Below are 26,186 nucleotides of genomic sequence, written 5' to 3'. Positions count from 1 at the left end.
CACATTGTGATGCGTATTTTGAGTCACTGACGTACGCAGGGGGAGCTGATGGGGCTAAAGCTCCTCCTAAAGTTTTGAGAAAATCAAAAATTTCAAAAGAAAATAGTAAAAAACTCTGACAAAACCAAAGTTGTAACTGAAAACCACCTTAAAATGAATCCCGATTACCATTTTTGTATTTAAACAACTTTTAGAACAAAGGTTAAAATATCATTGTCATCGACTCCCCCCCCTCCCCAGAACGCAGGTTTTAATAGCCACCTTTACAATACCAGCCCCTTCCGAAATAATATCCTGCCTGTGAGTAGCATGTGAAGAACGTATGCAGATTTTTTTTTTGCAAGAAGATATTTCTGCTTTCGTCATAGTATAAAACTACTCCACTCCCTGTTCTTTTTTTTATTTTTTATTTCAAACAGTATTTATAGTTCGGTATTGCACTATGCTATTCCACTTTTATTAAAATTTACAAATAACCATGTACATTTTAGCAGATTTTGTCATATAGCTACTAAGGAGCAGTAGCGGTGATTGGATGCCAAAACTGAGGGGGGAAGGGGCAAGGATAGTTTACTTTCTTTTTGCAGACAAGGGAGGGGGTACAAAGTTTGGGGGTAACTGCTTCCCACGACCCTCCTAATCGCTGCCACCGCTGAGGAGAGTACCTTTTCTTTCAAGAATACATAATTTCTGCCGAGTGGTTATTTTCTTATTCAACTATTGTTGCAAATTTTATATTATGATTTAAATGTAAGTCATGTATTTTACTTTGGAGAGAAAGAAAACACCGAAGAATCATTGTAACGAAAATAACACTTTCCACTCAATAAACGGTAAAAAGGAACATCATACATACGTGGGCTCAAAAATATGACTTTTCTCAAAATAGTAGTATGCTCTGAGAAAAGTAGGGAAAATATAAACTCACTATTGCTATTAGTAATTCATATTTAATACTGATTACAACCTGAAAATTAATTGTGTTCAGGGCTACGTAAACAATGTAAAATATTTTCAAGGTTTCTTGAATCTTGACTGCGAGAGGATTAACACACTCCAAACTGAAAGCTTAAAGCTACACAATGGGACTAAAACGAAATAACGAAAAAATATAATATTTCAGTCTCTTCAAAACTGCATTACACTTCATGTTGTAACTCTGTGATCTTGATACGAGTGCTTAGGTAAGAATTAGGTTGCAGTTTCAAGAGTCATCTGTGGGCATAAAAATAAAGTCGGTCTGGACAATTGAAGGATACTTTTCATTAGGTTAAAATGACAACAAAAAGTACTTGTGGAACTCTAATTTTGATCGTTTATAACAGGAAAACTGTAACATATGATATTTTATATCAAGTTTACATTGTTAAGCTTTGATCGAGATATTTTTTTAAAAAAAATTGATTGCCACTTTACTCCATTCAGGAAATTCTAGAAATTAACTAATGGCTCATGGCATTTTTCCAGTGTTGCCAACCTCGATTACATGTCAATAAAGTGGTACTTTATCGCTTCGCCCATAATTCCTATTCTGAAACCCATCGAGGGCTGCACATGGTGCTTATAGCTCGTATACCACATTCTAACATGGCGCCAGCCAAGAAACTTCGAATTATGATTCTACGAATTCATTATCGCATTTTCTTCTCCTCTCATAATATTTATCTTAGTTGTTCCGGAGACAAAAAAAAAAGCAATGCAGGCGAACCCATAAATTCTAATGGAAGGTTCCTGGACCGTATTAAATTCATCAGGGAAAAAGGTTCCTGGACGGAATTGAAATACTTTACAGATAAAAAGGTTCTTTACGGTCCAGAATCCATTTACGCTTGCATATTTTTCTCTCCTGGACCGGAATTGAATTTATTTAAAATTCCTGGACCTTTAACGAACCGTTATCCAAGAACACTCAGTACACCACAGACGCAATATCACATTCAATCCTTTGATGCAACTTTCTCGTCTACCAGCTGTGTGTAAGTCACCGGTGAACAGACCATGTAGCCAGCTGGGCTCGTTCCGGCAGCTTCCGCAATGCATTATGGTTAGAGGCGTTGCGGGACATTGACCTCAATGGCTGGTACGAGGTGTATCTTTTTTTCTCCTTTTGTTCTATCTGCATCAAGCCGATGTTGTGACCTTATTACCAGCCTGCCTTTTTGTTTGCCTGGTTATGAACGGTTATGTATGCAATATCCGTCCGTGCTGGTTTGAAGAGGTATGCAGACATTAAGGTTGTCTTCAGCGCGAATGACGCATGCAAAATCACCCAGATAGCACGTTAGCTTGTCAAAGTAAGTTTGATATGACAAGCTGGAGGCAAGTTCGATACAAGTGGTAGGTCGGTAAGTGAGTGTTTACAAGCACTTTTGCTTTGCAGAAAGGCTACAGCTACGAAAGCATACAGATAGTTATTAGTTATGACAAGCTTGATGCAGGCTTGCCTTGGCAAGTTTGCTGCAAGTTCAACTTATGATAACTAGATAGTTGGGTGCAAAATTGCCGTGGAGAGCTTGCTTGCTGCAAGGCTCTTTACTTGGCATGGCAAGTTTGCTTGAGGCTTGCAGCAAGTTTTCTGTCCAATTATAACACCATTAAGCCTTGTTTCCATGATAATCAAAAACTCAATATGCTGACCAAAGGCAGAATTTATTTTATTGTAAAACATAAAACTAAACGTTACGTTTCAACCTTCTAGCAAGGTCTTCTTCAGACTCTGTACCAAATACAAATGAAATAAGATACAAGACAGGAAGGAAGATATAGGGTATATACAAAAAAATAACTCCCCTCCAGACACAAGATAATATGAAGATGTTTATCTGGAACATTTCTTTCCAGGTGTTCCAGCAGGTGGCCACCTATCAACTGTTGTTTCATCTGACTGCCGATTTTGATAAGCATTCCCTTTCATCTGAAACGTGGTTGGACTCCTTATCTCGTACTCTTTTTCCTTATCCTTTCTTTCTTCATTCCTCTTCCTTCTTCTCTCCTTCGCTCTTGTCCTTTCCACTCTTTCTAGCTGCTTGGTTTTGATGTTGAATTTATAAAAAAAACTATCAACGTATTTCAATATGTCTGGTGGAAAGCCAATTTTCACTATTGCGAGCCCTCAGAGTTTTGTTGATATATTCAAATCTCCGTACGTACAACGTTTTCGTAGATTAAACAATTGAACTTGCAGAAATTTTACAGCATAACTTGAGCTGCACTTTCGTAATAAACCATTCGTAACGTGAGTTACAAAGTACGAGGAATGAAGTGCGTCAAGGTATTATTTTGTCATCAAGATAACTGCTGTAAATTTAAAGTAAAAAAGGTAAAGGTAAAGTGCTCCCCTGTGCTTAGCACCACGCCATGAAGGCGTATAGGGGGGGTGGGGGTAACGCCCCACACTTTCTTGATCCGGTCATGAGTGGGGGTGATGTGATCAGCATCACGCCCCTGACCGCCTTTACCCCCCAGGGAGATGAAATTATCTGGAGCTGCATTAAGTGAAACCGGTCAACGCAAACCAAAATCGTACCTTAAACTTTTGACCCTGTTGATGCGTGGAAAATATATTTTACAGCACCAGATCATCACAGCCTACACGATAGTCACTCCCTGTGGGGATTTTCATACGGATCTTATTTTCAACAATTTTAAAAATTTGCCTCGTTTACCGAAAGGAGGAAACCCTTTTGAAACAAATCTCTGTTGACATTTCATTACGTTCAATATCACCTTGCTATTGACGTGACGAAGGGAAGCGCATAAGTAATGATAGCTTACATTATGGTGGAACGTCCTATTGTCTTTGGTTGCCATTGACTTCCGTTAATGGACATGGCACACAGAACGTGAAATTAGTCACGTGACCTGTCCATTTTTCTACTTGCTTTTATGTTGGATAAGCATATAAGTGATTTGACTCATTTTATGCCATACATAGCAAGACAAAAAGTGTGGAAGAGATAGGTGGTTCGTAAACATTGGTCTGTGGCAAGACAAAGTATGAAAAAGATAGGTAGTTTGTGAACATTGCATTTGACAAGACAAAAAGTGTGAAAGAGATGAGTGGTTTGTGAACATTGCCTTTGGCAAGACAAAAAGTTTGAAAGAGGTAGGTGTTTGTGAACATTGGCCTGTAGCAAGACAAGAAGAAAATCAGTAACACTACCTATGAAAAAGTGAAGTTCCAGCAGGTGATAAACATTTAATATCTAGAAGCTTAGTAACTGATAGTTCACATATGAACTTGCTAAAACTCATGACACTGCGTGAGAATGAAGTGTCTAAATTGTTATGTAAAGTTACTAACCAATAGAGGAGTAAATAATGATGACTAAGAGGAGACCTAAATTAGTTCTGAACGGGTTAGAATGCTGCAGATTGTGACGTCATATTTACGGGTTAGTGTAACAGGAATGTTGGGAGAGAGAGAGAGAGAGAGAGAGAGAGAGACGACATATGAAAGAACGAGACAGAGAATGGAAGAGAAATAAAGGCAGGTGAAACACACACGGGAAAAGAGAGAGACAGAGACAAGAAATAAAGGAGTTAACGAAACGAAAATTAGGGGATAAAGGTAATAGGAGAAAAATCAATCAGAGATGGAGCAAACAGTAAGAAATAAAAAAAATCTGAATATCTGGAAAGATAGAACAGAAATATGGAAAAGGAATAGAAATAAACAAAGAATTACCAAAGTTTTCAAATTCCAATAGGGATTAGGTGGTCGATCCTTTTTGGTTCTTTCTTGGACACTCATATTAAATGGCATGATTTTTTAGTTTTTCTTTGCTTTAAAGATATAGCGAATAATTCGTGACTTTAGTTGATTATGATGTAGTGGGGCACATTGAAACTATCCACCAAATAAGTTTTTTTCTCGAGTGTATAAATCTTGTCTGGTTATCTTGCCCCTCGAAACTCAAATGCTGAGTAATGTTTGTTTTGGCTGAAACAATTTGAACTTATATATTGAATAACTATACAGTTTTTTAAAAGTTGCTCATGTGAAGTTGTTAGTAATAAAATATATACAGGGTGTTGCAAAATACCTGTTACAACGCTTGGGAGGTGATTCGACAAGTAAAAACAAGGAAAAATGCCATGTGAAAAAATGTCGAAATCGGCACCGTTTGCGAGTGACAGGCGTGCGAAAATCGCCTCACACCATGTGTAAAGTACAATAACTCAAGAAGGAAGAAATATATCAATGTCGGATTAAAAGAATACAAAGAAAGTCGTGCCTGACGAATACAATGGTGCATCAATTGAGGCCCAGTGTAAATTGCGCAAGGGGACTCTCAAAGAAAGTGGGGAATCCCCTGATGAAAATACAAGAAATTTACTACTATTTTCTACATAATGTTGAGATCGAAATGTAGACAGTAAAAAATGCCGACGTATGTCCACATGTCCCACTACTGCTGGGACACCGTCCCACACTCGGGAAATAGGAAATTCACTCGAAAATGACGCTATGCCATCAAATTTCGCTCAGATTGATTTCAGCTAATTGATACAGAAAGCCCCACTAGAGGCGCTGTGAGTGTAGGTCACCTGTTATGTATTAGTGTTTGTGGATACTACGTAGAGAGTGTAGTCGACCGTTGTTTTTCCTGTCTTGTTCTGCGTCTCGCAGCGTGGAGTTTAGTCTGGCGTGTGTGTATGGTTGAATTGCGCCAAGGAATATTGTACGTAGAGTACGTATTCCCGTGTTCTTTGTCTGTTTGCAACAACTGCGTGGATACCTGTGTGACATTACGTGGGTGCTAATCACGGTAGTTGTGATCCGTCACTCGGGGGGAAAGTGACCCTGTTGCTGGGCAATTCTCGAACAGGACAATGGTGGAGTACTCTACCCACGAGCTTGCTGATATGCATCTCGTTTATGGAGAGGCAAACCGAAACAGCCGTGAAGCACGGCGTTCGTATCACGAACGTTTTTCCAATAGGCGGTTACCAGCACATGCACTCTTTCAAAGACTTGATGCTCGACTGCGTGAAACTGTACCCCATAGGTGGGATTGTGGAAGACCCCGCACTGTGCAATTTGAAGAGGACGTGTTGGACGCGATACGAGACCGTCCTGACACCAGCACACGTGTCATTGCTCGTACTCAACAAACCCACCATAGCAACGTGTTCCGCGTTCTTCAGGCGGAGGGATTGCACCCATACAAATTGCATAAGGTGCACCACATACTGCCCACGGACTTTCCCCTACGCTTGGATTTCTGCCAATGGTACGTGCAACAAACTCTTGCCATTCCAGATTTCCCAACAAGAGTTTTGTGGACCGTTGAGGCAATATTCACCAGGGACGGCATGTTCAATAGCCACAACAGCCACGTCTGGGATATGGACAATCCGCATGCAATCATTGTGCGCCATCATCAACATAGGTTCGCAGTGAATGTGTGGTGTGGCATAGTAGGTGACCACTTGATAGGCCCGTACATTTTGCCCTTTACTTTGTGTGGTGGGAATTATCGGGTGTTTCTACATGACGTATTGCCTGAACTTTTGGAAAACGTGCCACTGGCAGGTAGACAACATAACTGGTTTCAACACGACGGCGCCCCCGCACATTTCGACCGGGGAGCCAGGGCCTTACTCAACGATATTTTCGGCGATCGTTGGATTGGCAGGGGTGGACCTTTACAGTGGCCACCTCGTTCCCCCGACCCCACACCACTGGATTTCTTAGTGTGGGGAGAAATGAAAAGGCTCGTGTATGAAACCCCCTTGGAAAGTGCTGAGGATCTCGTCGCTCGTGTTAGTGCCGCTGCTGGGACAATTGTTGACATGAAAGAGGAATTTGCGCGTACCAGACAATCAGTGCTTCGCCGATGTCATCTTTGTCTTGAAGTCAATGGCGGACATTTTCAACAAAGTCTCTGAGTATACCGGTGTTTGTGAGCCCCTATTAGCACCGCATAGTGTCCTTTAGTGAAACGTGCGAGTGAAGATGCTGGATATCGCTGTACGTCATACCCTTGATCTGCATGTGCGGAGGTTGTGCGCTTCTCAATGTAATCCCTTCCAGATGCTGTGCCTGGAAATGTTACATGCCATTGTGTGCGTTTTCTCGCCATTCTCCGTCTTCATTCCTTCGAGGATTACCCACTTTCTTTGGGGAGCTCTCTTGTAGTATACGTATGTACAGCCTGCTTTTGTTTTTCGTACTGCAAAGTAGTGTGTCAACATTAAGGGATTGAAAACGTTTTTTTATGATTTTCCCGTATTTTTTTCCATTTGGGATGGTGTCCCAGCAGTAGTGAGACATGCGACAAATTGGTTTCTTTTCTCCTTCGTACCGCAATGTGGACATACGTCGCCATTTTTTACTGGCTACATTCCGATCTCAACATTATGTTGAAGATAGTAGTAAATTTCTTGTATTTTCCATCAGGGGATTCTCCACTTTCTTTGAGAGTACCCTTGCGCAATTTACACTGGGCCTCAATTGATGCACCATTGTATTCGCCAGGTACGATTTTGTTTGTATTATTTTATTCCGACATTGATATCTTTCTTCCTTCTTGAGTTATTGTGCCATAAACATGGTGTGAGGCGATTTTCGCACGCCTGTCACTCGAAAACGGTGCCGATTTCGACATTTTTTCACATGGCATTTTTTCCTTGTTTTTACTTGTCGAATCACCTCCCAAGCGTTGTAACAGGTATTTTGCAACACCCTGTATATATATACATACATATCCTCTGGGAATGACTTATAGAGAAATAATCCGAAAATGAAGTTTAATCATAGGAGAAATTGAAATCAAAGATTTGATGGTGAATCAGCATAGGAGAAAATGAAATCTAAGATTTGATGGTGAATCATCATAGGATAAATTGAAATCCAAGATTTGATGGTGGTTCATCATAGGAAAAATTGAAATCAAAGATTTGATGGTGGATCATCATAGGAAAAATTGAAATCCAAGATTTGATGGTGGATCATCATAGGAAAAATTGAAATCAAAGATTTGATGGTGGTTCATCATAGGAAAAATTGAAATCCAAGATTTGATGGTGAATCATCATAGGAGAAATTGAAATCCAAGATTTGATGGTGAATCATCATAGGAGAAATTGAAATCAAAGATTTGATGGTGGATCATCATAGGAAAAATTGAAATCCAAGATTTGATGGTGAATCACCATAGGTGAAATTGAAACAAGAAACAGAAACGTAACATTTATTTGTCGATGGAGAATGAAACGAAGAATAGATTGATTGATTGATTTAGTTTATTTTACTTCGCGTTTTGAGCCTCTTGGTTAATTTGCGAAGATGGGGATGAGTGATGAAATGATGAAATTGATGAATGGACATTCAGAAACAACCAAGCCCGAGTGGTATTCGAAATCGGGACCCTTGGCGTCGTAGCGCGATGTGCTAACCACTCGGCCGCAGGGACCGGCGAAACGAAGAATAGAAACTGATTGTAGTTCCTCATTTATATATTCCTCTCATTATGTCCAGAGGATCTCGGGTCGAGCTATAATACCTGAGATTTAATTAAATAAATGTATAGACAAATGAACACAATATTACTAAACAGAGATTGGACTGTAGTACGTACATAAATGTTTTAACACCAAATTAATTTTATTACGATTATGATAATTGTTGCGTTGATAAATGCTACGCGTGTGTGTTTGTGTTCTTTCGTACGCGTGTCCTAAATTTAATTCCGATGTGCGTTTTTCTATCCAATTAGTACATGTTTAGATTCCAATAATTACTCTTACTTTAAAACTTCTGTTGCTGCGACAGTGAATCTTCGGGCTTAGTATTGCCAGTTGGTTTATTGGACTTTTCAACAACTTCATTTGATAAGATCTTACTAGTACAGTATATTATGAGTGGCATTTATGTATTGATTATATTTGCAGGGTTATTTTATCATTACTTTCTGAATATTCTCGCACTATGCCAAAAGTCTTGATAACTTCACTCGTAATAGTATTATTTAGCCACTTCCGCTGAACGTATTTGATTATTTGAACACAAATGAATCTATTATTTTGTCAGAGAAGACTTAGGCTGTCCAATTGTGACGTAATATACCTGTCGCCCGGTAATCGAGGGTTACTGGATTCAATTCCCGATAGAGGTATATTGCACAGTGCATAGGATCCTACTTTAAACTCTAGGTCTAGTCCCTATTCCAGTCCAGTTAGCGTATTTCACATTTACTTTTGTTAGAGATGGTTTTCAAAAAAAATGACGATGTTAATAATGTCGATGCAAATGACGCGATAGATCAAATTCCAGACAGTCCAGTTTCTTAGCTCAGATAAAAATTCGAACGTTTCATATTTTTCCTCTTGAAATCAGTGATAGCGTGCGTAATGTTAAACTGTGATAATAACTGGAATGTATGCTGCCAATAGCCGACCACCGTGGCGGAGTGGTTAGCACATCGCGCTAGGACGCCAGGGGTCCCGGGTTCGAATCCTAGCTGGGCATGGAGGTTTGTGAGTGTCCATTCATCAATTTCATCACTGATCGCCATCTTCGCAAATTAGCCAAAAAGTGGCACAAAAAGCGAAGTAAAATAAAGCAAATGAATCAATTATGCTGCCAATATTTGGGAAAGGTGTACCAATAACTTGGATTCACTTCTGTTATTTTTATTCATTTTTCCTAAAGAATAAGCGTGTTTCCTACCTCTGCTTCGGTATAACATTTGTTGATTGATTTGGTTTATTTTACTTCGCATTTCTGCTACTTTTGATTAATCGCGAAGATGGGGATGAGCTATGATGTGATGAAATTAATGAAGGGACACATAAATAGCATCCATTCCTAGGCGGGGTTCGAATCCAGGACCCCTGGCTTCGCAGCGCGCTAGGTTAACCACTCCGCAATGAAACATTCATGTGACTTTCCATAAAAATGAAGGAAAAAAATGGATTTCTTGTAAACTGTGCTGTTACATTACCAATAACTGGGTCATTTACCCTATCTTGTAGAAAAATTCCACTGTTTTTGTTTGTTGATATTGTTGGAAAATGCTTAAAAGTATAAAATATTTTCTGTACACTGATTGGTTTCTAAATTAATTATTGCATAGGCAGAATCCTTGTCGTCTTATACTAATTACACTCTGTTGGTTGTCATGATAACAGATAGAAGTAACCGACCTATAGGAATCGTTTCCTTATTACCGCGAGAAGTCACACACACACACCTACACATTCCAACACTGAAATAAACATTGGACTAACAAATGAAAACACAATCACCTACATGCAACGCCATCTAAACACCACAGAAACACTAAATGCCTACCTGCTAGCTATTTCTTCTCGTCGTGTGGTTACCGTTCTATCCGCGTCTACAAGTCACTCCTCGGGTTCTCTACAGCCGAACGCACCATCCAGGCAAAGGAGCGGCCGCCATGACACAAAACCGTGCCTCGACCAGCAAAGAGTTCTTTCGTATGCCACACGTAACAGCAGAGCTATCTGGTGACGTCACTGGTTAGCGCGGATTGGCTGCCCACCTGTCGGTTACGGTTCTGACTTCTCGGCCTGTGTCAGAGCCGCATACCAAAGGTAAACTGAAGAGCATAGTGATAGCTTGTGCGGAGTTGGTGTCCGTTGTGCCATTGTTCGGAAATGTGATTGTTTTCGATAGTTTTCACCTGTTGGTTTGGTTTTTTACGGTGAGGACGTGGTGGCGGAATAGGATTTAACAGTGGCGACGATGTGGACAAAGTTGAAGACGGACAGATAGAACTTCTTGTCGCGGATGACAGTGATTCAACCAGAGGACGGTAAGTAATTTCCAGAGTTGTGAAATGATTGTTGATGCCTGTTGGCTACAATCATCCAGCAAGTTCTTTGCCATTGTTATCAATAGTTTCTAGCACTGATAGATCGAAAATCAGTATTGCCAGTTCCTCTAACCTAGTTGCTAGTTTGTTTATTGGCGCCACAGCACCTTCCTTATCATAGTACCTCATCCATGGTTTTTGGAACTGACGCGTGAAGGAAAATGATTAAGGTAAACGGCACAGAGGTGTTAATTTTGCCATTCAAGAACTTTATGGTAGTGGCGGCGATTGGGTTCCAAAACTGGGGGGGGGGGCAAGGTGTCAAAACTGGGGGGGGGCAAGGACATTTTATTTTCCTTTTGTACATAAGGTATAGCAAAGTGTGAGGGCAAAAGTAGCAAAAAGTGTGGGGGCAACTGCCCCCTCGCCCCCCTAATCGCCACCACTGCGGGGTCTTGAAGAGGAAGGGTGTGGTTAAATCACTGCATCAGTGTGACGGAACGACCCCTCTTGTGAATACTTAGTGATGAGAAGACGTGTACCCTCTTGATCAAAAAAAAAAAAAGGATCATGTTACCTACATACCTCGGACTTCTCCGATGTCGTAGTGGCAGAGATTTTCCAGAATTTTCAACCTAAGTGTATAAGGCTGTTTATAAGACTGTGTAAAGGCAAATCTAGTGCCAAAATGGGCGTTAAGAAAAATCGGAGAGGGGTTGGAGGATGTGAATAAATCACTACGTAGTGCTTTAACGCCAGTGCCTTGTACAGCCAACGGCAAAGAAAGTGGTAGGCAAATTGTCCACCACTTATCTCATTACTTTTTTTCTACATCCTGTGTTGTTTTGAGGAATGAAACTGTGTTGGTTCGAAGCAGGCATTGTTCACTGCTTATTGAAGTCATTATTTCAATTCATTGTCATCACCTCATCACATTGTGTAATACAGACAGAATGAAAATGGTGATGGACAATTCGCCTACTGTTTCTTTCGCCGTTGGGTATACAAAGGGGTTAAGAGTTCGATCCCAGGTGGAGGCACATTTTACCACGGTTCGGAACCTACTATAAGCTGTAGATCCAGTCCCGATTAGCCTATCTAAGCATAAAACTGAGTTAAAAGAAACTCTTTGACTACCATATCTGAGAGTATGGGGGATGCGAGGGAATATTTTATGGGGGGTTAGGCACATCTAATACACCAGTAAAATGTCAGACAAAAACGCTTATCAGCACTAAAAGATCATTTGTTTATCTAGTTTATATTCTTTGCAGGGGGAATGGTAGGTGGAACATTCCGATCCAACGGGAGGGGGCAGCCACCCCTTCGCTCTTTTGGCGCCCTCACTGGGTAGGGTGGTTATTCTTTCAAGGGTACAAGTTCCTGGAAGCCCTCACAACAATGTATTGTTTTGCCCAAGATGAAAACTAATCTTTTTACGACTATGCTTTATAGTTGCAGATGGATAATGTGAAAATATACTTATAAGATTTATACCTTTCTTGCACAGCACTGCATATACGATCATGTAAATTAAATGTATGTATAGTTTTCATTATATTTTATTATTATTATTATTTTACGTGCCACCTTGAATTGAGATCGAGAGCATATCATGGTTTATCCACGGCACAGTCACGGGCCAATGTGAGTTGCATATCAGACGTAGACTAATACACTTAGAAAAGTGAACCTCGAATCCTTACACACCGGTAACCCGTGACACAAGAATTCACTCTGTAGAAACACAGGTAGCGGACATGGAACAGATAACTTCACCATAGCACGATTTAGTACATAATTTTTGGTTAACCTTCTATAATTTGTATAGAGCTTATAAGAAGTAGAGTCTGCAGAGTTTCTGCCACGCTGGAGTTTTAGAGTTCTAAGTCCACTTATTATGCACAGACAAACTAATCGGGACTGGACCTACAGTTTAAAGTGGGATAAGAACCGCTATGTGACTACACCGGATATCAAACCCGGGACCCCTTGATTATAAGGCAATTTACGGAACCATTTCCACGCCGGAGATTAAGGTTTCATTCCCCGGGGTGGATCTCTGTTTACCTGAGCATATCTGCATAATCGGCTCCAAGGTTTAGATCGAAAATGTGAGGAGCCCTACCTTCACACTCCCATATATACCATCATGGAAGGATGATGCAATGCACACTAAAGAATTTTACCTAACCTTGATAATTAATTAGTATTATTTAATAACTTATATAACTTAATCATTTTAATATTTTTTACAATTAAAGAACGGGACAGTCACAGGAGAAACAATATTTTCTATAAATACAATTTTAATAACTCTAATACATCGCAGGATAAAATGCTTGGAAGAGGGTACGGGAAGCAATAACTTCATTGCCCCGAGCCCTGCTTTAGCATCGCCATTGATAATATCAGCCCACGGCCTCGCCGATGGCGTAGTGGTAATAGCGTCGTCTTGTAATAAAGGAGTCACGGGTTCGATATCCGTTGGGAGTATATTGCACAGTGGTTTGGATTCCACTTTAAACTGTAGGTCCAGTCCCGATTAGCCTATATGTGCATGAGGTGGACTTAAAACAACATTATTCAAGACAATACCGGCCCCGAAGAGAACCATGAACTTTAGTATTTCGCCTTATTTGTCATTCAGGAGCTACGGAGAAGGGGGAAAGAAGCAGTGGCGTGCTCAGGAATTTCGTTCTGGGGTAGGCATGACCATAAAACGGGATCATGGATTCTTTATTAGTAGTCAGTGCTATCTTTTCATGTGTCCGGTGTTTTTGGAGTAGAAAATCCGGGACGAATACCGAGGTTATAGTTTCCGCTCCCTCCAAATCAATCACCTCATTGGCACACCCTTTGGCGGATCTAGCATGAGGGGCACAGGGGCACGTGTCCCACCAAAGGGAGTATGTATTATAAAAGATTTTGATATTATGTTGCAACGAACAAAAATAGTTCGAGTCACCCTTTATCAGATAGTAAAATAATATAGTAAAGTTAATCGGGACTAGATTTACTAGAGAAATAAGTCGACACCGGAAATCGAATCCGGAGCCTTTTGGTTACAAGGCATTAACGTTAACTGCTTGACGCAAAGCGAGAGCAATCTACGTAACATATTACCTATAACGTTTGTGACAGTTACGACTCAGAAAAGGAATTCTGAAAAAAAAAAAAAAGGTAAAGTGTTCCCCTGTGCATAGCACCACACCATGAAGGCGTATAGGGGGTGTGGGGGTAACGCCCCACACTTTCTTGATCCGGTCGTGAGTGGGGGTGATGTGATCAGCATCACGCCCCTGACCGCCTTTACCCCCCAGGGTTTCCCCCAGGTACCCATGTTATTCGACGCTGGGTGGGCGCCGGGGCCGCTTCCACCGTTAGAAAAGTTCCCGGATTTGAACCGGCCGGGGATCGAACCCGGGAACTTGAGCATGGTAGTCAGACGCGTTACCGACTGAGCCACCGCGGCTTAATTCTGAAGCTTATCCCTTTTCTGTTATCATTGTTTATACAAACATCAAAAATCTACTAATGCTGTCACCTTATAATCAAAGGGTCCTTGAATTTGTTTCCTGGTTGAGGTACATTGTACACCCAAATGCAAAGGAAACAGTAGGCGAATTGTCCAACACCATTTTCATTCGGTCTGTATTGCACAATGTGATGATAATAAATTGAAATAAAGACGTCAATAAGCAGAGCGCAACGCCTGTTTCGCATCATCATTTTGCTCCTCGAAACAAGACAGGATGTACAATAGAAAGTTATGAAAAGAACGATGGACAATTTGCCTACCATTATCTTTCCGTTGACCGTACGTACACTCACCTCACTTAATACTCCGGCATTTTGTATCTTTATACAACACATTCCAAGAAGTTGTGACTGATTTCAAATTGTGTAAAACGTAAAATCAATTCTTACGTGTAAGAGAAAAGAAAGACATGTAATAATAATCTGTTCTGTTGCTTAGCAACCAGTTGTTGAAAACAATTGAATGGAGATAACAAGAACATTTGTGGAGTTCGGATCACAGTAAATCGAACACAAGTTAATGCATTTGTTTAGTGCAAATAATAATTATATCCGCTACAGAACGGTGTTGTGTATATACGCGAGTTTTATATTATAATTTGATGTGAGGTAGAGCAGTGATAACTAAGCCTACTGTTAATTGCCGCAAACCTCTACGACACTAGCAAAGATACAAATGAACCCACAAGTGTATCAATATACGCTGTATAAAACACACTTTATTACTAACTTCGTAGACCGTACGATGTACTACAAACAACTAACCTTTGTAATTGTCTTGATGTGGACATTTTATATGGACTGAGCCGAGACCACTTTCAACCGATACCGACCAGTACTCTTACCGATGCTTGAGAATTGTGATAATTAAAAAGTTGCTCAAGACATTGACTAATTTTAGTGTGCGAGTATTCCACTAAACTTTTATGAATCAACTAACTGATTACTCGGCGTTGCCTGGGTATTATTTATCCCAATCTTCTATTAGACGGGAAAATAATGAATTCTAACTATAGTGTAAAATGTAACTGATTTTATTTACGGGTATTTATTTTTATATAATTTATTTATTTATGTATTTATTTAAAAGTTTTTTTTAAAAAACTGCCGAGAATAGCTTTTCAGGCTTAATACAGCAGTAATACATGTTACAAGGTTACATGTTACAAGGCATCCAAAACCACAGTATTGGACAAGAGAGCATTCCAAAACATTTAGCAAACATAACCTAAAAATACAAGAATTTTTAAAATGCATTAAAAATATACAATTGTTACATTTCAACTATAGAACTATAAAAGAGTTCTTAAATAATTATCCTTATATATGAAGTTGAAATTGTTTTAACAACATTATCAATATCTATATCACGGTATTCGAATTATAACTGTTTATGAGATACAGAACATACTTGTTATTTTTGTAGTTCTTATCAAGACATAATAATTCGCTATTTCCTCTCAAATTGTATGATTTCACCTTAAGCCATATCATACTAAGGAGTTTTGGTACCATATATGTATTTTTCCTCCAAGATTCCTTCCATACAAGATACAATTCGCTTTTCAGCTCTGACATCAAGTCTGTCTATTTCTAAGTGATTCAGCAGGTTATCATACTCATAATAGTATTTATATAGCTTGAATTTGTAATATATAAATGTGATAAATCTGTTTTGTATTTTTTCTATTGATTGTTTCATCTTAGCCCTATATGCGTAATACCAAATCGGAATATTGTATTCCACTATAGGTCTGACAAAAGTTGCAAACATTAAAATTAGAAATTGTAAGTTATTTGAACAACTCCACTTTTTTATAATAAAGGTACATTGCTTTCTTGCTTTATTTATGATGTGATTAATATAGTCTTCAAATTTTAAGCGTCTCTCCAAAATAATGCACAGATCTTTCATGTATTTCAAATGTTTGATGATATTATTACTGCTAAAATAATAAAAAAATGGAAGTTTTCTTTCCTAGAGAATGTTAGCACAAATGATTTTAATGAATTTGTGGTAAATTGGTTTGCATTAACCCAATCACAAACTGAGTTAATATCATCCTGAAGTTTCTCATGACAAATATTATTATCAAATTAATATTAAAAGTATAAGTACAGTATACAAATTATAAAGTAAATCTTTTACAAATTCACTATAATATTAATTTAATTGAATATTTTATTATAAACAACATTTTTAGTTTCACCTCCAGGAGCAATAATAAATAAATTGAACGGCATTGAGAGTGTCGTTATTCATCTTAGTGACCCCGAAAGCTATTGATTACATACTATTATCGGTCGTTTTCGATTATTTTTATATGTCGCCTCCTTCCCACTCCACCCCTAGGGGTGCCAGGGGTGTCTTACCGCCACAGTATTTATTTCCAGGTTACAAGTGATACGTGTACCAAGTTTAGTTAAAATTGCTCCAGGCGTTCGAGAGTTATGCTGGAACGAACATACACACACAAATCCATTTTATATATATATATATATATATATATATATATATATATATATATATATATATATATATATAATATAGATTTACCACTGTTTTGCTTTAAAATATCTGTTATGTAATAACAAGATACCGTTTCTAAACTTAATATTGATGCAAAATCAATTTTGCATAACTTTCAGGATAATTAGACACTGTTACAGTGTCGTGCGGCATTTTTGTGCACCACGTGAATGATTACAATACTGCAAAAGTATCGGCCGGTATCGGCAGTGGTGCCGATTAGGGAGAGCGTGGGGGGACAGTTGTCCCCCTCACTTTTTGCCAATTTTGCCCCGCACTATGCTAAACCTTATCTAACAAGGGAGAGTAAACTGTCCTTGCGCCATTAGTTTTGGAACCCAATCGGCGGCATTGGGTATTGGCAAATAAAAATTCAAACGATACTTTCAGATACCGATACATCGGTATCGGTTACGGCTCAGCCCAGCCCTAATATAAGTATAAACACATACATGACGTAACGTCTCCGCGTTCCAATCACGATTCTCCGTCAACCTTCGATTTCCTTGATGTAAATACAATTAAGAATAATGCTCAAGTATTTTTCAAAGTAGCTAAAGAGATAGGTTTGAAAGTTAGCAAAGAGAAAACTAATTATATGCTTACAGGCCGAAACTAAGTGTTAGATAATAATCAAAATCTACTCGTTTGAACCAGTTTCCAAATTCAAGTACTTTCATTAACAAATGAAAATGATATTAAAGAGGAAATAATTCAGGAAATGCTTGTTACTTTTATCTTCATAAACTTTTTATCTTCTCGTATAGCATCTAAGAAACTAAAAGTTAATATATAAAAAACAGTAATTTTGGCTGTAACATCAAGTTTGCGAAACTTGGTTCCTTACATTGAAAGAGGAACATAAATTAAGAGTATTTGAAAACAATAAACTTAGAAAAATATTTGGACCTGAAAGTGATGAGGAGACAGATGAGTGGAGAAGGTTACATAATTTAGAAAATTTGTATTCATGTACAGATATTATTAGAATGATTAAATCAAGAAGGCTTAGGTGGGCTGGCCATGTGGCAAGAATTGGAGACGAAAGAGGAGTTTACAGGATTCTTGTTGGGAAGCCGAAGATTGAGAGGTACCGTTAAGATGGATCTGAAGGAAATCGGTGGGGATGGATAGATCTTGCTCAGGATAGGAACAGATAGGGGCCTGTGTTGCTGCAACCATAACCCTTTGGGTTTAAGAAGGCTAGAGAGTTAGTTATATAAACACATACATTTTTAGGCTGTTTTTGATATACCGAAAAAAGATTCACATCATCTGCTTATAGAACATTATGCCTCTCCCAGAATAAAATTCTAAATCCGCCTATGGTCACCCCATTGGGAAGAAATATTAAATTTTGGAGAGCCAGCTTCCAATTCCAGGAGCTGAACAAACAATGTACGCAAAGTCGTGAGCTTCCATACCTGCAATCCGAGAGATAACATCGGGGCCGTTAGCATAAACAATATGCAATACCGAAGACAAATTGTCATCCTCCCAGAACGAGGACTGGGACTTTTTCGTGCCCGCTGTGACGCAAGGAAATCGAAGGTTGACGGAGAATCGTGTTTGGAACGCGGAGACGTTACGTCATGTATTAAACAAGTGAAAGTCGAAAAATCGTAAAATGACAGTCAGTTGTGAGATTTATCGGTGCATTTCTCTACCCCCGCCTCTTGCCCTACAAAGTGCGAGTAAATTAAAAATATATGGATTCAGGATTCCATAGGGTTGCTATACGACCAGGATTTTCCGGGACAGTCCCGGAATGGTATAATTTGTTCCTGTTCGGGACGCACGAATGTCCCGGCATTAAGTGGGGAAGACTGTACTTTCATAAATTTCGTAATGTATTAATTCATATTCACGAATCTGTTATGTAAGGTACAAAGCAGTTTTCTGGAAGAAAAGAAGTCTCGAATTTTTGTGGCTTTTGTTGTAAAAATATCTCTTCTAAAATTAAGCAATAAAGCGGTGTTTTCATTGTCCTCTACGTCCTTGAAGATCGTTTCTGAAATACCTTATCATTAGGGGCATGCATATTTCGTTTTTGACGAAAAAACGAAATTTGAAAAAACACATTATAGTGTTAATTTTTCATGTTTTTGAAAGGTGTGAGGTGCATTTTGTGACCATATTTTGTCACGAAATAATGCGAAATGAACTGCAAAAAGCGAAATTAACTCTTAAAACCGAAATTCAGGGTTTATTCACCGCCGTGACACCTTCCGAGGTCTGAATTATCCTGAGAGTTATGCAATTTCCGGAAAATTGATTAATTCTGCTGTTAATATTGGAGAAGCAAAAATGGACTCCTTTACACAGAAATAAACTTAATACTCTGATGATTACATAAATGTGCTATTAGAAGTGAAATGTTAATTCTGTGGAATAAGTGTAGTTTTTAAATCAAATTTAGGATTATTTTCACAATTTTAAAACCAATATGTCTTTTTATATACCACTTTTCATCCATTTTTTCACCGCTATAACACCGATATTTTATTTTATTTACCGCTTTTGAACCCGAAATTGACTCAGTTTTTGTACCGAAATTTTGCCTTTTTATTTACCAAAAATATGTGCCTCTACTTATCATCTTTTGAACTCTTGTCGGTTTCAGTGTAAAGTCCTTAATATGTCGAGTCCAGTCCCCCTTCCCTTATATAAAAAGACATCTGTTAGGGTAAATGAAACGTTCTGACATAGCTGTGTATCCATTTGGAACAAGCTATATTAAAAATCAACAAGAGAGGGGTTCAAATAATAATTACATACAATGTATTTTAATAGAATTTTGTTATTTTCATCTGTTCAGTTTATTACTTTTCTTTCCTTGGACTTCATCCATGTCCTTTGTGCAGATCAAGGACACAATGTACAGTCATGGACATTTCTGGGTTGTAAGAACCCTACTGGTTTTCAATGGGATAATTACAACCCAGAAATGTTTGTAACTGTACGAGAATTCAGCAACCCTCCCTAACGTTGGGCACTATTAAGGCTCATAACTATGACATATTAAACGCCATTAATCTTCAACGCTTATGATAACAAGTCCTGTTGCAAATAAATTGATCCTGTCCCCCCCCCCTGCCCACCCACTATAACCTGGATAGAATCATCAATCATGGAAGTTATTAGGAACATTGGCGACTTAATATTGGCCAGATATGGAAATTGTACACCTGTGGTTAGTGCACAGTAACCGCAGCAATTTTTGAAAGGTTTTCGTGTATAAAATGCTCCACTTACTCCCCGAACAATCTTATCTCGACGAGCCAGTGCTAGGATCTGCCTGTCTCCAGCACCGTGGAAGAAGATTCTTGTAGTTTCAGATCCAGGCTAGACTGTCTATAAAGCTGTTACGCCATGGTGTCATATTACAAGAGGCAAGTTCTTAGAATCATCCAGAATTTGACTGGTGTGACTGAGGAAACCTCACTCAGGATGGCCAACAGCAAGGATATTGCTAGCATTAACAATACACTAATGGAAGGATAAGGATTTTTAATAGTAAAATTCACTGTTACTGTTTGTTGATGTTCACTCTTCGATCGACGTCTGGCTGTATGGCCGATAAGGGATATTTTTCGAAATTTCCCGGATCGAGCCCTGGACTGCATTTCATTTGGTTTACTTTACTTCGCCTTTTTTTTGCCACTTTTGGCTAATCGCGAAGATGAGGATTAGTGATCATATTATGACATTAATGAAGGGACACTCATAAAGAATACCCATACCCAGGCCTGAATTCGAACCCAGGACTCCTGGCGTCGTAGCGCGCTGTGCCAACCACTCCGCCATGTAGATCGGCTCCTAGCGTGGACATGGGTGTACTTTCGATATGTCAATTCATCTAATCACTCGCCGTCGCGATTAGCCAAAACGGAAAAAAAGCGGTTTCAAATAACAACAGAATATACAATGTACAGGATATTTACAGATAATAATGATGAACAATATACAGGGTGGGTAAGAATTTTTGTTGAGTTGTATGATATGAATTTTACTACTATTTTTTCATACGTCGTATGGTGAGATGTGGTCCGAAAAGAATTGGAAATCACGATGTAGAAACTTTAAAAAATGTGAGCTTGTGTATAATGTATTATCGAAATGGGGACGGCCCTCCAGAATGTCCTAGTGGTAATGTCGTCGCCTTGTAATCATGTGTTCTGGTTTCGATATCCGGTGGAGGCACATAGTGGTTCGGAATCCACTTTGTTTAAACGGTTGGTCCTATCCCATTAGCATTTCAACGCATAAAGTGGTCTTATAACAAAACTCTCAAAAAGTCAAAACTCTCGCGAAATAGGGCCGGTATAAGAACATTTGTAGACGAGGTGCAAAGATAAACTAATAAAATTTCCAACTAATTATACATTGAGTATTCTTGCAGGACCTTTCCTGTATTTAACACCCTTAATTTATTTTTTATTGTTGATGCGAAAAGAATGCAAACAGTATTATTTCGTTCTCTCCAAAACAGAATAATGTAATGTTTGTAAGAGATTGAAGATATTATCAATACTGCAATTTTTTTCATCAGAAATCGTGAAAGGTATTAGGAACATTGGCGGTTGTCTGTTCACAGGTTATTTATTCACAAGGCATATCTAAGTGTCGTTCTGCCCCAAGGATAAACATTCTGCTCCTTACGAATCCTACCGCATTGTTTTTCCATTACGTCATTGTTTATTTGCAATCAAGGCGCTTGTACGGAATGGCATTGCACCGCCGCGCTTCCTGTCTCAAATTGCTTTTCAGGTGTACGTTATTGGTTTGACTTCCTGTCTCAAACAATAAACACACGGCTACGGCCGGATATTATAGTGCTCGTTTTTCCAGTCATCTTGATAGTGTGTTCTGGATGATATGGAAACTTAACGTCCATAGTAAATTACACATTCCCACTTAAAATGGAAAATATCTTGAAATTACCTCAAGTTTGATGATTCGTCTGAATCAATCTTGAGATGGTAGTTGGTAGTTGGATGGTAACTATTTTGATTTAAAAATTGGTGACGTTTTTCCTATTTTGACAGTCGTTTTAAGTACGTATCAACTGTAATTTTTGAATTAATTTTGTTTTTGAAACGTGCATTTAGACACAGCAACGCAATATTCATTAACAATTGATTTGGGATATCCCTGAATAGGATTAGCTCTCGAAAGCATATCCGGAACTGGGCACAGTGTTTCTCTTAAAGTTATAAGATATACCTATTGGTATATATTTAATATTGCATAATTTTCTGCTCGCATTGAAAAAAATTGACTTAGTGTTTAGTCATCTGTACTTTACTTCCAACAACGTGGACTTATTTATATAAATTTACCCATTCCATGAGCGTGAACATATTTTGACAATAAATATCTCCGTGCCAATTTGCAACACTTACACAGGCTACATTTCTATATTTTCATTGTAGAGACAAAAAGCAAAAAAAAAAAAAGCTTTTAATTTTTTTCAAAACCTCGGAAATTGAGCGGTTTTGGGAAATTATTTTGGTACACTTGTAGAGTGTGTGTGTGTTTGTGTGTGTTTGTGTGTGTGTGTGTGTGTGTGTGTGTGTGTGTGTGTGTGTGTGTGTGTGTGTGTACGGATATACGAGGTGAGAATGAAAAGTTTTGAGCCTCACAGGGAAGGGATATTTGAGCTACAGTTTCACATTATGATTTCTTCACATAATCACATAATCTCTATAATCACCCCTCAGATCAATGCACTTATGCATTCTGTGCTGCAATTTGTTTACAGTCATCTGGTAGAATGTTTTGTCCTGAGTCTTACACCCCTGAATGACCGCCTTCGTACGTGTGGAAGTAACGTCCTCGAAGTGAATTCTTCATAGCAGGGAAAAGATGAAAATCTGACGGTGCAGGTCGGGGGAATAAGGTGAATGGGGAAGTGCGGTGAAGCCACACTCGACCAAAGCAGCCTGTGCAGTGAGGCCTTTCCGACAGAGGTAACGAATCACGGCCCTGTCGGCCACTCTCTCCTCTGACACTTCATGCATTTTCAACCTGACAAAAAAATAGAAAAAAAACATGTGAATTTGATAAAACTTAGCCGAGAGTGTCCTAAAACTCAAACTTTACATCCTCCAAAATTTTAACTACCTAGCATCACAGCTTCCATGTGAGGCTCAAAACTTTTCACTCGTAAAGTGAAGTAAAAATACCCCAATTGTATTTACCACTTCCGTTTAAATTTTATTTCATTTCACATTCTCTTATTTTGCCTTTTTGGTGTCAAATTCAACATGGTACTCTTCTAGCATGATCCTGCTTATATTTCCTCATAAGGACTTTCCTGAACCATCTTGTTGGGTGTTTACCACCAACATACACAGGTTACCCTTATATTCTGTAACGGAGCTGTGTTTTTTCTAGACAGCCACATGCTCTTGAGGAATATACGGTTATGCAATGACATTGGTTCTCATGGGATCCCGAAGCGTGGCCGCATGCACTTGGGAATTGTGCAAGGGGGGAAATAAATGCAGATCATTACAGCCTCGGCCGTCACGAGATACGAACGTTTTTAGCCGCAGTAATCCGTGGAGGTAACGGTTTTGCGGAATATTCCACATCATGCAATCCAATCCAGGACTTTCCACGCATTCACGAGAGTCCTTACCACACAAGGAAGTGAGGGGCCATCCTTCACGAGTCACTTGCTCTCAGCTATTGCAGTCGTCTGCGTTCACCGCTTTCAACGCCGTGGCATGAGTCTGAATCTTGTATCTTTTCAGAGAAACTAAAAGTTATTGCGTTTACTTTCTAGGATATGCTTAACAAGCTTCGAATTACTTGTATTAATAGTACTTTCAATTATTCGTAGCACGTATAACAACACCCCCAGTGGTGTACCCTGAAAATTTGACCTGGTTTACCTAAAAAAAATCTTATTTATTGTGTACAATAAACAGGTGGAAAAAAATCCCGGTAAAATTTCCCTCTTAGCCGAACATTGTATCTTCACCAAGGAAAAATTATCTTCGTGAAGCAACACTGCCTCTGCCAAGCGCGGCACAGAAAATATGAAGGAATAAGCAGTTTCCTCCCCCAACCTTGTTTGCACGCAGGCCACGTGTTTTTAAATAACTACTCGTCCTTCCAGCTTATAATCGGAGAGGAAACCCAGCCGTCAGAAGGGTGCGATGGAGAACGATCAGTGGCGTTGATAAATCAGTATTTAAGTTCTTTAAAAAATTACTTAAATTCTGGTTCAGAAGCTTCTTTTAATAATTTGCATAATACAGGGTGGCCCAAAAAAGATAACCGAACACATGTACAACGGTTCTACATTTCGGTTACCTTTTTGGGGCCACCCTGTATATAATGAGCAGTTCCACATATATTAAAGCTAAATGTACAAAAAAGATATGAGTAAAGTTGTTTAATCGACGGTAACATGAAGTATACGATGCTAATATAATATAGAAAGCACTATCTGTAATGTAATTCGCAAGATAAGCATTTTTAATGCATAAAAAGACAACTTTCATCCAAACCATACATTTATTTTAGTAAGATTACATTAACTTTCAGTTATTTGGTGAGACATGCTATACTGAAATTCATCAGTGCTTTATCTATACGTACTATTTTTTCTGCTTTATTGGGGAGACGCGTCCCCCATGTCACAGTGTTAACGACGCCGGTGGATTACCCTTCCAGACTTAACAACAGGTTGATGAGAATAGCTCAACTCTGGAAGTAGATGATTTCATCTCAAGAAAAGGGTCAACGAAGTATATATTGTTCTAGTGAACTTGCTTTTAAAACACGTGTTTGCACAGTAACTGCTCAAATGTTAAAGAACCTACAGTAATATTTTCGATTAATTGTTCTTTTCCTGTCACAGTATGTATGTTTGAACACACACACACACACAATATAGTACTACCAACTTTTATCCAAATGTGAGCTAGTACACATTTTTCAATTTTGTGTACAAATTTGTGCATAGAGTATATCAGCGGCGGTCTTTAAATTGTTCTGTCATGAAACACATTTCTGTAGGACCTTGGATATTAAACAGCTGTACTGTGTGTGTGTGTGTGTGTGTGTCTTTCTTATCAATCCCCGCCCCCCACACACAAAAAAATGACGCCTCGGTGGAAGAGGCTGTTGAATGGTCGACTATCGTTTTCGCCAATAAGAGTTCTAAGTTCGAGTCACGGAATGGACATGCGTTCTTTGTGTGTGTGTGTGGGTGTATGTGCTCCGTCGTCCTCATCGTCGCGATTGTCATGCAGGCCAATAAGGCTATGGCGTCTGGACCTACGGCCAGTAAATCCTCCGTACGACTGTGTTGTCCTGTTTTGTTCTCGTATGTGCTGAGTGTTCAAAAGCGTTGATTTTAGTTGTGGTAAGTCGCTACTCCCCGTATACTATGACGCGTGCAAATAGTCTAAATTGCTGACTCATCCAATTTTTAAATTTCAGTCAATCAATAATCGTTGCGATTGGTCACGAGAGGCAGAAATCCGAATCAAAATAAGGAAAATATACCTCCCACAAGTTATCTGAAGTTGGCGCCACTGTAATCTTCAAATATATCGTATCATTACTCATCCATTACTCTAGGATATCAAAATACCCTACATCGTTCATCTTGAGAAGTTATAATCTATTGACACGTTCTTTAGGCCCGGGACTCGAGTTGGAATACAGTTGTTATAGGCCGATGACTCGAGGTTTAGACTAGCAGGAAGCGGACCTTGACCCAACACTTACACCAGCATTACGAGAGAGAGAGAGAGAGAGGAGGGAGGGGAAGGGAGCCTACCTGGATTCCTTCACACAGGACCTGCTTTTTCTTCTTTTTTACCTACCTGCACAGCGTTGTGGAAGCGACGCCTCGAAACGAATGCTTTTGTTGCCCAAAATCCAATCCTGAACAACATTTTTTCCCCAAAAGCCTATTAAGAGCTCTTCCTTTTCTTTTAGACCGTAAGAAATGTGTCACTGTGCAAGATGTTATCCAAGAAAGAAACGCACGATTGAAGATGTTGCAACGTGGCTTAATGGAAATCATAGTGTTCCCATAAGGAACTTCATTTGACTCGCCTCGCAGGTTCCAGTATGGGTGTTGTAGCCAAAAGAGCTAATGTTTTCTTTTCTGAGCCTGTCCGGGTTCTTGAACTCGCATTCCGAAGGTCACGGGTTCAAATCATCCGCTCAGATCGAGATTTTTGCATACTAATTTCTTTGCACTTCAGTTTAACGTGTGCGTGGACCTCCCCCATGGCGCAGTGGTAGCGTCATTGCCTTGTAATCAAGGGGTCCCGGATTCGATACCCGGTGGAGGCACA

The 26,186-nt window shown here is 39.1% G+C and overlaps 2 protein-coding genes across 2 annotated transcripts in view; one reads left to right on the top strand and one right to left on the bottom strand.

Moving 5' to 3' along the window:
• LOC145996210 (ATP-binding cassette sub-family G member 5) overlaps window positions 1-10,449 on the bottom strand; it is an 84,114-nt gene extending 73,665 nt beyond the window's left edge. The window contains exon 1 of the mRNA XM_083132630.1: window positions 10,301-10,449. The gene's annotated coding sequence lies outside the window, so the exon portion shown is untranslated. The remainder of the gene's footprint in view (window positions 1-10,300) is intronic.
• A 116-nt stretch (window positions 10,450-10,565) lies between these two features.
• LOC145996205 (ATP-binding cassette sub-family G member 8) overlaps window positions 10,566-26,186 on the top strand; it is a 122,201-nt gene continuing 106,580 nt past the window's right edge. The window contains exon 1 of the mRNA XM_083132621.1: window positions 10,566-10,787. The gene's annotated coding sequence lies outside the window, so the exon portion shown is untranslated. The remainder of the gene's footprint in view (window positions 10,788-26,186) is intronic.

This window comes from Lepisma saccharinum, chromosome 1 (genome assembly GCF_977018435.1).
Source record: "Lepisma saccharinum chromosome 1, izLepSacc3.1, whole genome shotgun sequence".
Classification (NCBI taxonomy): Eukaryota; Metazoa; Arthropoda; class Insecta; order Zygentoma; family Lepismatidae; genus Lepisma; species Lepisma saccharinum.
Note: the sequence above shows the minus strand (reverse complement) of the source record. Positions and strands in the feature narration are given on the sequence as shown.